This window comes from Melanerpes formicivorus, unplaced genomic scaffold (genome assembly GCF_026170545.1).
Source record: "Melanerpes formicivorus ecotype bairdi unplaced genomic scaffold, bMelFor1.0.p_v2 SCAF_4, whole genome shotgun sequence".
Lineage (NCBI taxonomy): Eukaryota > Metazoa > Chordata > Aves > Piciformes > Picidae > Melanerpes > Melanerpes formicivorus.
In genome coordinates this window covers 37705036-37718080 of record NW_027142356.1, presented here as the reverse complement: position 1 = coordinate 37718080, position 13045 = coordinate 37705036, and the positions used below count along the sequence as shown (strand labels likewise).

General features: G+C 49.3%; 1 protein-coding gene, 1 long non-coding RNA gene and 1 other non-coding gene across 4 annotated transcripts in view; 1 reads left to right on the top strand and 2 right to left on the bottom strand.

The window, feature by feature from the left end:
• The window catches only part of USP46 (ubiquitin specific peptidase 46), a 77237-nt gene that overhangs the window by 25927 nt on the left and 38265 nt on the right, over positions 1 to 13045 (top strand). The window contains exon 1 of one of the 2 annotated variants that reach the window (XM_068137686.1): positions 7020 to 7530. The exons of the other annotated variant lie outside the window; for it this stretch is intronic. The gene's annotated coding sequence lies outside the window, so the exon portion shown is untranslated. Of the gene's footprint in view, positions 1 to 7019; positions 7531 to 13045 lie in introns of those variants that run through there. 2 annotated transcript variants of the gene reach the window in all.
• Positions 4106 to 6832, bottom strand: LOC137440346 (uncharacterized). The gene is made up of 5 exons (XR_010987099.1): positions 6815 to 6832; positions 6375 to 6524; positions 5260 to 5365; positions 4764 to 4841; positions 4106 to 4393 (listed from the first exon to the last, which is right to left on the bottom strand). It is a non-coding gene; the product is annotated as an uncharacterized lncRNA (long non-coding RNA).
• On the bottom strand, positions 4971 to 5088 carry LOC137440965 (small nucleolar RNA SNORA26). Its single transcript, XR_010987275.1, has one exon. It is a non-coding gene; the product is annotated as a small nucleolar RNA SNORA26 (small nucleolar RNA).

The window sequence follows — 13045 nt, the reverse complement described above, 5'->3', positions numbered from 1 at the left end:
CAAACCTCATGCTGTTTCACTGATCAGGAGAAAGTCTGGAAACCCACTGTGAATCACAGGCCACAGAGCACCTCTGCTTTAGTGTGCAATATGCCACTGAGAAGGAACTAAACCGACCTCACCTGCTGCCACATTAACCACAGATCCACATGACCTACTGCCTCCAAACCCAGGCAGTGCTGCAGGCAGGAGCTCCAGCATTCCTTCCCCCTCTGCTTTGATGCACACTGCACTTCCCAGGCCTCTGCCTATTTCCAGGGGTTTTAATAATGTGTATTTAAGCTTCTTAGAACAAGTTGTGAGTTAAATGAACTTTGTGCCTTACAGTAAGCATCCAACAGGATCTGAAGGTGGCAAAGGCACTGTTGGCAACTTCTGCCCTTCTCTTTCACCTGCAAGAGTGCCAAGTTTTGCCAGGGTTAGGATCAGCATCAATGCATGGAGCTGAAGCTGTAGAACTTAAATATCAAAGCATAAGAGGAAATCTCTGATCTTTACATCAGAGGCCACTGGGCAGGAGAGGCCCTGCCTGGACAATGAATGGCAGTGAAAGTGATGCAGCTTTCACCCATGTTTAGACAGGCAAAATACTGATGTGTGGAAAAATCCAGGGGGGAGCTGCATCTGAAGGCAAATGGAGGAAGTTGTAAGAAGATGTGTTCTGTATAGGTGTAGTATCTGCTGACCTTAACAAGAGGATTTTTCCATCTCATAAGCTACTCTTGTAAGAACTGTCTGCCTGCATTGATCCAAACCAGAACACATGGGTTGCACTCACTGCTTCTTAGATACAAGTGCACTGAGCCTGTGCTCTCACCTTGCTGCTCTTTGGCTCTTTCCATGACCTCAAGCATCTCAGAAACATTGGGGGAAGGCATGAGGAAAAGTAAGGAAGATGCAGGCAGCTAAGAGTCAACTCAAAAGAATAGCTAGGACAAGTAGCCATTCTTACCTGAGTGTTGCCTCCAAGCTCCCCCCTGGAGACCAACAGGTATGAATTATTATTGTAAGGCCACAGAGGGTCATAAAGCTAACCCTAACAGGAATTAATGCCTGCATCCCAACTTTAGATTCTTGGAAACAAAGCAGGACAAACCCTGGGGAGAATAAATCTGTGTTACCAATTAGAAGTCACATGAACTCTTGATACTACCAAGCTCCTCAGAACTGCAATGCTGGGGAGATAACAGGCTTCCAAGCTGCTCTCTCAACAATTCTTCCTTTTTTCCTCCTTTTTTAAAAGAAAGAATAAGCTATTATTACTGTTTTCATGCTAGGCCCTTGCACAGAAGACAAAACAAGCCCTGTGTCCAGGAAACAGGCCAGGGCTTAGCAGGTGTGCTACACAGAATCATGAGAATAGCTTAGGATAGAAGGGACCTCAGACTCCCTGCCATGGTCAGGGACACCTCTCAACTGGACTCAGCTGCTCAAGGCCTCATCCAACCTGGCCTTCAGCATCCCCAGGGAGGAGACAGCCACAGCCTCCCTGGGCAGCCTGTTCTGGAGTCTCACCAAGCCTCATACTGAAAAACTTCTTCCTCAGATCCAGTCTAATCCTCAGCTTCAAACCATTCCCCCTTGTCCTGCCTCTAGACACCCTGATGAAAAGCCCCTCTGCAGCCTTCCTGTAGGATCCCTTCAGGTATTGGAAGGCAGCTCTAAGGTTCTCCCAGAGTCTTCTCTTCCCCAGGCTGAACATGCCCAGCTCCCTCAGCCTATCCTCACAGCAGAGATTCTCCAGCCCTTGGATCATCTCTGTGGCCTCCTGTAGACTCACTCCAGCATCTCTGTGTCCTTCTCATGCTGGGGACATCAGAACTGGAGGCAGTATTTGGGATGGGGTCTCAGCAGAGCAGAGTCAAGGGGCAGAATCCCCTCTCTCACCCTGCTGCCCACACTCCTCTGGCTGCAGCCCAGCACACAGCTGCCTGCCGGGCTGCATGAGGGCACTGCTGGCTCCTGGGGAGCTGCTCAGCAACCAACATCCCCAAGTCTCTTTCTTTGGGGCTACTCTTAACTCACTGCACCCAGCCTGGATTTGTGCCTGGGACTGGCCTGACCCAGCTGCAGTGACTTGCACTGTGACTTGTTGAACCTCATGCAGTTGTCGCTGGCCCTCTTCTCAAGCCTGAAGGACATCTCAGCATTCTTCAGATTCATTTCCTCTGATCACTGCCTCTCACCACTTAGAACAACTTAGTAAAAGGAAGGGAAGTACAAAATCTGAAGTTTTTCAACTGTCTGCTAGAACACTGCACAGATACACACAGATGAAAACATCTCCCTTTCTGTCTGACAGCCTTGCTGAACAAATTGAACTTTCTTGCAGCTTCAGGCAATGGAAAGCCAAAGCAGCAACCAACACTGAGAACAGGAGTGTACAGAAAGATGTATTCTAGCTTTCCTCCACCAATAATTCCCCCCAAACTCTCACACTGCACAAAACCATCCATGCAAACATAGCCCTAAGAGGACAGAACTTGCCTGAGAGTCATTTAGTTTGTAACAGCTGGTTAATCTAAATCTCTGAGGGTGTAAGCCAGCTAGCTAGGCCTTGCTTATTCTGCAGCCAATCTGCTTATTGTTTTTTTCTCCATTAATCCTCACTTACCCAATGAGTAACAAAAGGGAAAACAGGAATAACTTCACTTAGAGGATCACATTTGTACAAGCCAGCTGTGGGTGACTTGCACAGCCCCAGGTATGCAATGAGTGAGCAAAGTTACAACTTACCAGGTTCAGACTGTGTATGAGGGAGCTGGGGTTGCTTAGCCTGGAGGAGACTCAGGGGTGACCTTATTGCTCTCTACAATTACCTGAAGGGAGGTTGTAGCCAGGTGGATGTTGGTCTCTTCTCCCAGGCAGCCAGCACCAGAACAAGAGGACACAGTCTCAGGCTGCACCAGGGGAGGTTTAGGCTGGATGTTAGGAAGAAGTTCTATACAGAGAGTGATTGCCCATTGGAATGGGCTGCCTGGGGAGGTGGTGGAGTCACCATCACTGGAGGTGTTCAGGAGGAGACTGGATGGGGTGCTTGGTGCCATGGGTTAGTTGTTTGGGTGGGTTGGATTGGTTGATGGATTGGACACAATGATCTTGAAGGTCTCTTCCAACCGGGTTTATTATTATTCCCAGACCAGTATTAAGCCCTCTGGTTGGCTTCACTCTTTAACTGCCTGTGTATTTCTTAACCCATCAAGTGCATGATGTCTGAACTGATGCATTTATGTTCCAAAACCCCCCTGAAGATGGAAATCAGTGAAGAAGGAAAAGAAACAAGCTAATTACAGTAAGGGTGGTGAGACACTGGAACAGGTTGCCCAAGGAGGTCCTGGATTCCCTCTCCCTGGAGGTATTCAAGGTCAGGCTGGGTGAAGCCTTGAGCAACCTGAGCTAGTGGAAGGTGTCCCTGCCTATGGCAGGGGGTTGGAACTGGATGATCCTTAATGTCAGTCTGGCCAGGTATATATCTGGACACGCTAGTTTGGTCCTAAATTCACACTCCCTTTCCTCTGTAGGTGATGGGGAGTGCCACAGCTCCTTTCACCTGCATTTTATGCTCTTTTGTGCATTCTAAGGAGCATTGGCTAGTGATAGGATGCACATAAAACAGCCCATGGCAAGACCTACAACTGAAGAATGAGTTTTGAGTATTTACCTCAACATAAGCAACTGAAAAGCACAAACAGGCTTTCAGTGGGTCAAGAATACTGACCATGTTTTTCAAGGACCTTCTCACTGGTTGTTCTTTAGGTGGAACACTGCAACATTTTCCACAGGCAGGCAATGGGATTCTTGCTCTAGGTCTGATAGGATTTGTTCTCCATAGCTGGAGACAATCTAGTTGGAGAACACCCAAACAACACATTCAGCCTGATGAAGTAATTTAGAAGTTGGCCAAGTTCACTTTGAAGAGCTTTTGCATTCTAAACTTAGAGAACCATGAGCAGCCATTTAAAAGATAAAGGCCATTTTCAGTGGATTTGTGAATGAAAGGTTAAGCTCATCAGGTTTGCACACGCATGACAACACAAGCATTCACATCCATGTAGTGATGCCTTCATGAGTACCTTAACAAAACTTCAGAGCACATGAACTTCTGGTAGCACTCATGTTTTATTTCAATTAATCCACACAGACATGGCAATAAATTAGAGCATTTTGGGGGTAAGAAACTTGTTCCAACAACTGGTGACGTTCCTGTTTGATGAAGCATGCTGATTGAAGGGGTGCTGTTTCAGCCACTGCTTGTCTCAGTTCCACTCTCAGCCCAATGCTTTACAGGTGACAACTGCAGTCATCTAGTATGCATTCAGAAATCAGCCACTCAGGACATCATAAGCTGGTGGTTGTTGTCAGCTGAAGTTCCTTGCACATGCTGGCTTCCTCCCTGTAAAAGATGTTTAGTGTCATTTGCAGTCTTGAGCACACAGAAGAGGCAGCTGGCTGAAGGTTGAGCTATAGCTCTAGGAACATCCTACAAGACACTAACCCCTGTGTCAGAGCCATTGCTCAATAGGAATGTCTTCACTGCTACAGGACTGTTTTCCTTTCCCATACTATTCACATGGATTCCATTCCAGAGGACCAGCCAGTCTGGGATGAGTAAATGGATCCACTAATAGCTTTCCTTAGGTGTCTTCCAATTTAGATCAGTCCAAACTAATTTTGGCTTCCTATGGTAAGGCCTATCTGAACTTCTTTTCAATATAGAAAGCAATCCATTACTAACATCAGATAATCCTTTTTGCACTACATACCTGGAGACCACTTTACAAGGAACTCTCTTCACTGGAGACACTGATCACATAGGCTTGCAAAGAAGAGACTTCAGAAACCTGAAAAAGGTTTAAGATTCACATGAGACAGATACTAAGACCCAGAGAGCATCAGATGACAGTTCAAGATCTACCTGCAAGCTATGAGCAGCTGATTTAGTAGCATCCTGAAGTTCAGTAGTCTCATGACTGTGTTCCTCTCAGCATGATCCAAAGACAAGTTTTAACCTCATCTCTGGGTTTGAGAGAGAATTTTTATACCCCTCTGTATTGGCCACTTAAGACACTGCCAGACTTAAGAGGGCAAAGCATAAAAGGGGAGCAGAATACAGCACCATTTTCTTATTGACTAGGATGATGTGAACTTAGCACTGACTCACAGGGGCGTTACAATTTGCTTGAAATTCATGGGTTGTCAAAAAAAAAGAGGGAAGATTTAAAGCTACCTGTAACTCTCATTAGCCTAGAGCACACTTACGTTCTGTTAGAAGGCCTTTCCTAGGAAGTCCTGAGCTGTGCTTTGAAGTTAGATGTGATCATCCATATCTAGATCATTTCAGACATGAGGCTGCCAAGCAGGACCCCTAAACAGCACATGAAGTTCTGAAGTTATTAACTTAGAATGTATAGTTTAATTACAGTTTGAAAAGTCATAGTCTACAAGGTTAGAGGTCAGTTATGTAAAGCTCACTGTCAAGCCTTAAGAGCAGCATCTTTTAAAACAGTTTACTAGACAGTAACAATGCAAAGGTTATCAAGTCCAAACTGGTGTGAGCATTGCCACTACCCTAAAGCAAACTAAATTTCTACATGTAGCAAACTGATCATTTGCCAGGTAGCTGCCACATTCTGCCTCACATACACCACCTATCAAATTATGCAGAGCTCAACCATGGCAGGCAGCAAAAGTCACTCTCACAGAGCTATTACAAGACTGGGCTTATGCAATCATAGAATTGTTAGGGTTGGAAGGGACCTCAAAGGTCATTCAACCCCCCTGCCATGGGCAGGGACACCTCACACTGCAGCAGGTTGCTCACAGCCACATCCAACCTGGCTGCAAACACCTCTGGGATGAGGCTTCCACCACCTCCCTGGGCAATCTCTGGAATTCCAGGCTCTCACCACCTTCCTGGGGAAGAGCTTCTTCCTAACAGCCAATCTGAATCTACCCACTTCTAGTTTTGTTCCATGCCCCCCAGTCGTGTCACTCCCTGACACCCTAAAAAGTCTCTCCCCAGCTTTCTTGTAGCCCCCTTCAGGTACTGGAAGGTCTCCTCGGAGCCTTCTCTTCTCCAGGCACTCAGTGACTTTGCTGGAGTATCTGGTATTAAGTGCACTCAGTAACTGCACTTTTCTCGATGCAGCCTATCAAAAACGAAATCCCTGACCTGGATCGGGTATGTGCAGCTCCGTGCCTCTCATTTGGACACGGGCAGAAGGATACCGCCCTAGCCAGGCACTTCTTCACCCCGCGGTGATTCACACCCCTATGTGTATTTGCGTGCTGCACTCTCTCAGGAGCCAAAGCCTTTCACTTCTGAACCCAAAGCCTCACTGCTGAGGCGGCGGGAGGTCGGCGTGCTGCCTTACCTCCATGCGTTGGGTGGCGCGACTGCGGCTGTCCCGGGGCACCATGCGCGCAGCGCACTTGCAGGCCTCGCCCGTACCTCGCGGTGCTCCCCGCCGCCTTCCGCCTCGCCGAGCCACCACCGCGAGGCTGCGTGCGGCCCATCCTACACGCTGCGGAGGAAGAGAGGCATCAGCGCCCAGCACTGAGGGGCGCGGGGGAAGGGACAAGGCAGCGCGGCCGCTTGTGCCTCACGACAGGATGCAGAGCGGAGGGGACGGCTCCGCCCTGGGTTTTTGTGAGGGGAAGGTACTCTATCCCCCTGTGTTGACTCCCCGGGCCACGGCCAGGCTCCGAGAGGGCAAAATGTGAAGGGAAGACTGGAGCAGCTCCCGCGCCCCCACCCACAGCCCCGCCCGCTGTGAGCCCACGTCTCCTGCGAGAGCGGCTGCGGCAGCCTTACCACATGCGACACCGGCACGGAGAGAGGCAGCCCGCCCCCACCCGGGGCCTTAAATAGCCCCGCGCCGCTCCCGCGAGAGCCCGCACGGCCCCCGCCATTGGTAGGGGCGGCACGCGTGACCCCGCGGGGGCGTGGCTGGCCGCGCGGCGCTGCGCTCCTAGCAGCCCCTGCGGTGCGGGGGGTAGGCTGTGGCGCTGCCGTGGGGCTGGCCGCGCCTGGGGTCGGCTATGCGAGGGCTGCCTTCTGCCTCGGTCAGATGGGCCCCGGCTGCTCAATCGCGCTCCCTGCGGACGGCCTGTTCGGGGCGGGCCTGTGGCCTGCCTACTGACGAGGCTTCCGCCTTGGCTGGGACAGAATTGTCCCTCTGGACCCCGGCTGAGCTCTGTGAGGGGGCCGGAGGTCTTGACGGCAGAGAAACAAAAGTGTCCCCGGTGCGAAGCGGCAGCTGTGCAGCAGTCCTGAGGAACTAAATGCTGCTGCTGATCTGTCTAAACTCCCATCTAAGCCCTACTTTGGCAGGCTTAGGACGTGTCTGTAGGGGATGGGGCAGTAAGCCTCCAGCCTGCGCTAATCCCTTGGGTGCCGCAGCACATGCGGCTCCCCCGCGCGCCCGCTGCCGCCCGCTGCCGTGCCAGCCCTGTGGGCGCGCCACACCGACCCAAACACCTTAGCCGAGATGGGCAGCCCGACTGAGGACACTGCTAACAGACTTTAGGGTGAGTACAAGCAGGTTAGCGTAAACTGGCGGTTAGTGATTGGTAGCACGGAGACTTTGGACGTTGCCCAGCAAAGCGCTGGTAGGTAGGGACCACAACCTCCTGCTGCCCAGGGAGTTCTGAGGGCCCTGCAGCACAAAGAGGTGGAGTTATGGCTGAGAATTCCTAGCTTTCTCTCTGAGAAACAGGACAAACAGGAGCACGGTGTCCAGTTCTGGAGCCTCTGTTCCAGGAAGGATCTGGAGGTGCTGGAAGGTGTCCAGAGAAGGGCCACAAGGATGAGCAGAGGGCTGGAGCTGCTCTGCTGTGAGCACAGACTGAGGGAGTTGGGGTTGTGCAGGCTGGAGAAGAGAAGGCTCTGAGGAGACCTAATTGTGGCCTTGCAGTATCTGTAGGGGGCTGCAAGAGAGCTGGGGAGGGACTTCTGAGGGTGTCAGGGAGAGACAGGACTGGGGGGGATGGAGCAAAACTAGAAATGGGGAGATTCAGATTGGATGTTAGGAAGAAGTTGTTCCCCAGGAGGGTGGTGAGAGCCTGGCACAGGCTGCCCAGGGAGGTGGTGGCAGCCTCATCCCTGGAGGTGTTTGCAGCCAGGCTGGATGTGGCTGTGAGCAACCTGCTGTAGTGTGAGGTGTCCCTGCCCATGGCAGGGGGGTTGGGACTGGCTGAGCCTTGAGGTCCCTTCCAACCCTGATGATTCCATGGTTCTATGATCTTGGCTCATACTGAGTTGCTTCCAGCACAAAACCTCTAACTGTGTGGGAACAAATTAACAGGTTGGCCCACCATCCCTGAGAGTTTTCTGAACCCTGCTTTGAAATTACATTCAGCAGATCCAAACCAATGTGATTCAGCCTGAAACACACAGTCACACAACTGCAATCAAGAAGTTGCTCTACAAATTGTTACTTAGAGTTTAGAGATAACTTCTAGTTACTTCTTCTGCCACTTTCACTACCTGTGCCAGAGTGAGATGTATATCAAGCTCAAGTTCTTTTCCATACAGTGTAAAATGGCACCTCTCTTAGCACAGCAAACCAGTGATCAATATCCATCCCATAGGAGCATTTTAACCACTCACATGATACTTGACTCCTTTTTCTTCCCCTGCACACATTTTCTTCTCTTTCCCCTGTGCAGACTTTGCAGTTTGCCTTCCCTCTGGCTCCTTGTCTCATAGTGGCAGTACTTCCAGAGGCAGAATGCAGAGGCCACCTGCCCTGTCTGTCCCTTCCCTGTAGAATAGAAGAGTCAGACATGAATCTGAGCATCTTTTACATGCAGGCAGGGTTCTGTTTCCTGGACAAGTGCTGTAACCATTGAGTTGCTACCTCCAAGACTGCAGGCAGATCTGTTTTGTTGGAGTGGAAAGGTCTGCCTCTGACTAACTTAGCTGAGCTGAGTCTGCCCACAGCCCTGGCTGTCTTGGGGACTTTGTGGGAAAGCCCCCATTGCTGGTGGATCGAAGTACAGCTTAACTCTGACATGCATCCTGGATCCTTGCCAGGGGAGGTGCAGGTCTGGTCATGGGTAGAATTTGCTGGAACTTCAGTTATCATGGGAGCTTAACCAGTGAACATGAAAATATTGAAGAGGGGAGGGGCATGTATGGGGTACTGTGTCCAGTTCTGGAGCCCCTATTACAAGAGGGATCTGGAGGTGCTGGAACGTGTCCAGAGAAGGGCCACAAGCATGAGCAGAGGGCTGGAGCTGCTCTTGCTGTGAGGACAGACTGAGGGAGTTGGGGCTGTTCAGTCTGGAGAAGAGAAGGCTCCAAGGTGACCTCATTGTGGCCTTCCAGTATCTGAAGGGGGCTACAGGAAGGCTGGGGAGGGACTGCTCAGGATCTCAGGTAGTGATAGGACTAGGGGGAATGGAATGAAGCTGGAGGTGGGGAGATTCAGGCTGGAGGTGAGGAGGAAGTTCTTCCCCATGAGAGTGGTGAAGCCCTGGAATGGGTTGTCCAGGGAGGTGGTTGGGGCCCTGTCCCTGGAGGTGTTTAAGCCCCGGCTGGATGAGGCTCTGGGCAGCCTGCTCTAGTGTTGGGTGTCCCTGCCCATGGCAGGGGGGTTGGAACTAGATGCTCCTTGTGGTCCCTTCCAACCCTGACTGATACCATGATACTATGAAACTATGATATTTGTTATGTGAACTAAAGAAGCAGATTCTTGGTGTACTACCTTTGTGCCACACTGCTCATGGTGAAAAAAAAAGCCTTTGCTTCTCTTCAGTGTGAGAGGTTAGCAGGTTCTGCACATGGCCAAGAAAAACTGTCAGGCCAACCATGCCAGTAGATGATGTTAGGTTTGGCTACATCAGGACATTACCACATTATGTAGTCATGGAGCAGAACATCTGAAGGTCTTCCTTTTGGAGTTGAGTGATAGCAGAGTGCCTTGGTTGTCCTGTGGATTTGGTGTTGGGCTTGGTGAGGAGTCTGTGATGATCTGAACTCAGCTGGTCAGGTCTTGAGGAGTGATGCTTTAATTAGCCAAGTCTTTGTGGCATGCATGAATTTCATCTCAAAGGCACTGCTCTGATGCCTCTCTCAGCTGAAAGGCTGCTGGAAAACACTCATTTAAAAGCAGCCTGTTGGGCTCAGCACAATGCAGAGTTGTCATTGCTGTTTCATTTCACTTTTCATTGTCTTTCCCCACAAGCAAATGAAATCATGCCGTGGTGGCCATCAGTCCTTGCAGATGGATGACAGGATCCATCTGCATTAGATAATTGGCAGATCTGGGGGTCTTGCAGTGTAGCAGGCATATCTTTGTTTTAATTTGATTAAAACTTTGATATGCTAATGCCATAGAAGTGTAATCTGATTCATTCATGCCACAATTTACATAAAATGAAAAGCCTGGTTTCAATTCATGCTGAAAGGGGGGGAAAAAATAGACTAAATGCCACTTACAGCCTGCCTGCTGTCAAAATAGCCTTTGTGCTTTGTCTTCAGAGTGTGTCTTAAAATTAGAGCCTGTGGAACAGAACAAAAACAGTAAATAAAATCTTTGGAGAAGAGGAGGAGGGAAGGGCAGAATTGATATTTCCTTTCCACAGGCAGAAATGGTCACACATTGCTGGTAGAAACTGACAGTTTCTGTTCTTCTTGCTCACTGAGTCCCTTCTTCTTTGACAAATTATTCCCAGGGTTGCAAATTTTGGTTACCTCTTTCTGACAGGTGTGGATGATTAGAACTTAAACAGTGTCCTTCCACCTGGAAACAATTTAAGAAGGACATTGAGAGACTTGAGCATGTTCAGAGAAGGGCAAGGAGGCTGGGGAGGGGTCTGGAGCACAGCCCTGGGAGGAGAGGCTGAGGGAGCTGGGGTTGCTTAGCCTGGAGAAGAGGAGGCTCAGGGGAGACCTTCTTGCTCTCTCCAACTCCCTGAAGGGAGGTTGTAGCCAGGTGGGGGTTGGTGTCTTCTCCCAGGTAAGCAGCACCAGAACAAGAGGACACAGTCTCAAGCTGTGCCAGGGGAAGTTAAGCTGGAGGTGAGGAGAAAGCTCTTCCCAGAAAGAGTAGTTGGCCATTGGGATGTGCTGCCCAGGGAGGTGGAGTCACCATCCCTGGAGGTGTTCACAAAAGGCTTGGATGTGGCACTTGGAGCCATGGTTTATTTGTCATGAGGCGTTGGGTGATAGGTTGGACTTGATGATCTCTGAGGTCTTTTGCAACCTTACTGATTCTGAGGTAGGAAAAATGGCAGGAGAGTTTGCTAGTGATCTTCCCTGCTGAATAACATACCTGAGAGAGCAGCCATTCCTCAGGCCTCTCCCTTACAGAAAGGGAGGAGTGTTTGCAGTTGAATGGTGAATGTCAGAGAAGATTAATGTTACATAAACTGATGAAGCAATATAAAGTAGTTCTCTTATTGTCACTGCTCAAAGCTCCTAATACAATTTCTTTGAGGCAAAAGCAGAAGGAAAAAAGCAAGAGTGGGATGTTAGGAGATAATCACACCTCTAGGCCACTATCAAGCATCAAACTGACTGAAAGGCCTAAGTAGCATCTTCATGAAGCAGACTGTGGAAGAGTTATCACTGCAGCACCTATTAGCTCCTTTTATCTCTTCAGAATGCTTCTGGTGTATCTGAATCAATATGTTTGCACCTGTCATGTTCTGCTGTCTTGGGGCTTTCAGATCTGATGTCTGGCCAAAAAACCACCCGCTGACTCAGGTGTGGTAAATGTGGTTTGTTGTCTTCTTGTAAAAATAGCCAAAAGGAAGAGGTAGTCTTCCCTCTCTGCCAGCTGTCCAGTGTTTACACCAGCAGAGATGGGTATGATGAAGAGATTCATTTAGTGCAGAGGTTTGTTTTCTCTGCTTTGTGTTTGGTAGGTGAGAATATGGCTTTTTAGGATCCTGAAGGTAAAGCTTTAGCAACTTTTCAATCAAGAGAAAGAATTTCTCAGCTAATATGAAAATCTGAGGTAGGAGTTGCTTGGAAGCTGACAGTCTCAAAGAATATTGACTGCAAAGTTGGGGAAAGAAGAGGAGGCTCAGGGGAGACCTCATAGCTCTCTACAACTGCCTGAAAAGAGGTCGTAGCCAGGTGGGGGTTGGTCTCTTCTCCCCGGCAATTAGCACCAGAACAAGAGGACACAGTCTCAAGCTGTGCCAGGGAAGGTTCAGGCTGGAGGTGAGGAGAAAGTTCTTCTCAGAAAGAGTAATTTGCCATTGGGATGTGCTGCCCAGGGAGGTGGTGGAGTCACCATCCCTGGAGGTGTTCACAAAAGGACTGGATGTGGCACTTGGAGCCAGGGTTTAGTTGTCAGGAGGTGTTGGGTGATAGGTTGGACTCGATGATCTCAGATCTTTTCCAGCCTTACTGATTCTATGACCTGGATGATCTTTCAAGGTCTCTTCCAGCCCCTGAAATTCTGTGACCCCAGCAGACAGCACATTTTCTGTGGATTGCCATGAGTTTCTCATGGAGAGCTCCCTCCTTCCGTTAGAATTTCGGGTGTGAACGGAGTGGCTTCTGTGGCCCTGCTGTGAGCCACGCATTACAGTCTCAGCCCCTGGACTGCAAGCTGGCATTTGGCATTGTGCTCAAGCTCCCAATCTGTTCTGCAGAAGTGGCCAAGCTTCCTGGAAAACCCTTGCTCCTCATGCTTGTGCCTCCATATTTGCCACATTGTTTTGTTGGGGTGGGTTTTTTATCTTGCAGATCATAATTTAATGTGAGATACAGAAACACCAAATGCATTTTAAAACACATGAGTGTATTGCACATGGAAAAACAGGTAAAGTTCTAATCATGTATTGTCAGGACTTAAGATTTCAGATATTTGAATTATCTTTTAATTCTTCTTATGCATTCTTCCCCCTCCTCCCCCCTTCCAGAAAACCTGGGTATTTTTTTAACTGCCTTTTCCATTCAAATGCTCTTTTAATTGCCTGGAAATGTATCCCAAACTTGATTGGCTTCCAAATACTTGTTCAGCAAAACTGCCTGATGATGACCCATTTCTGGAGCAGAGTTTATTACAAGGCAAACATGAATGAT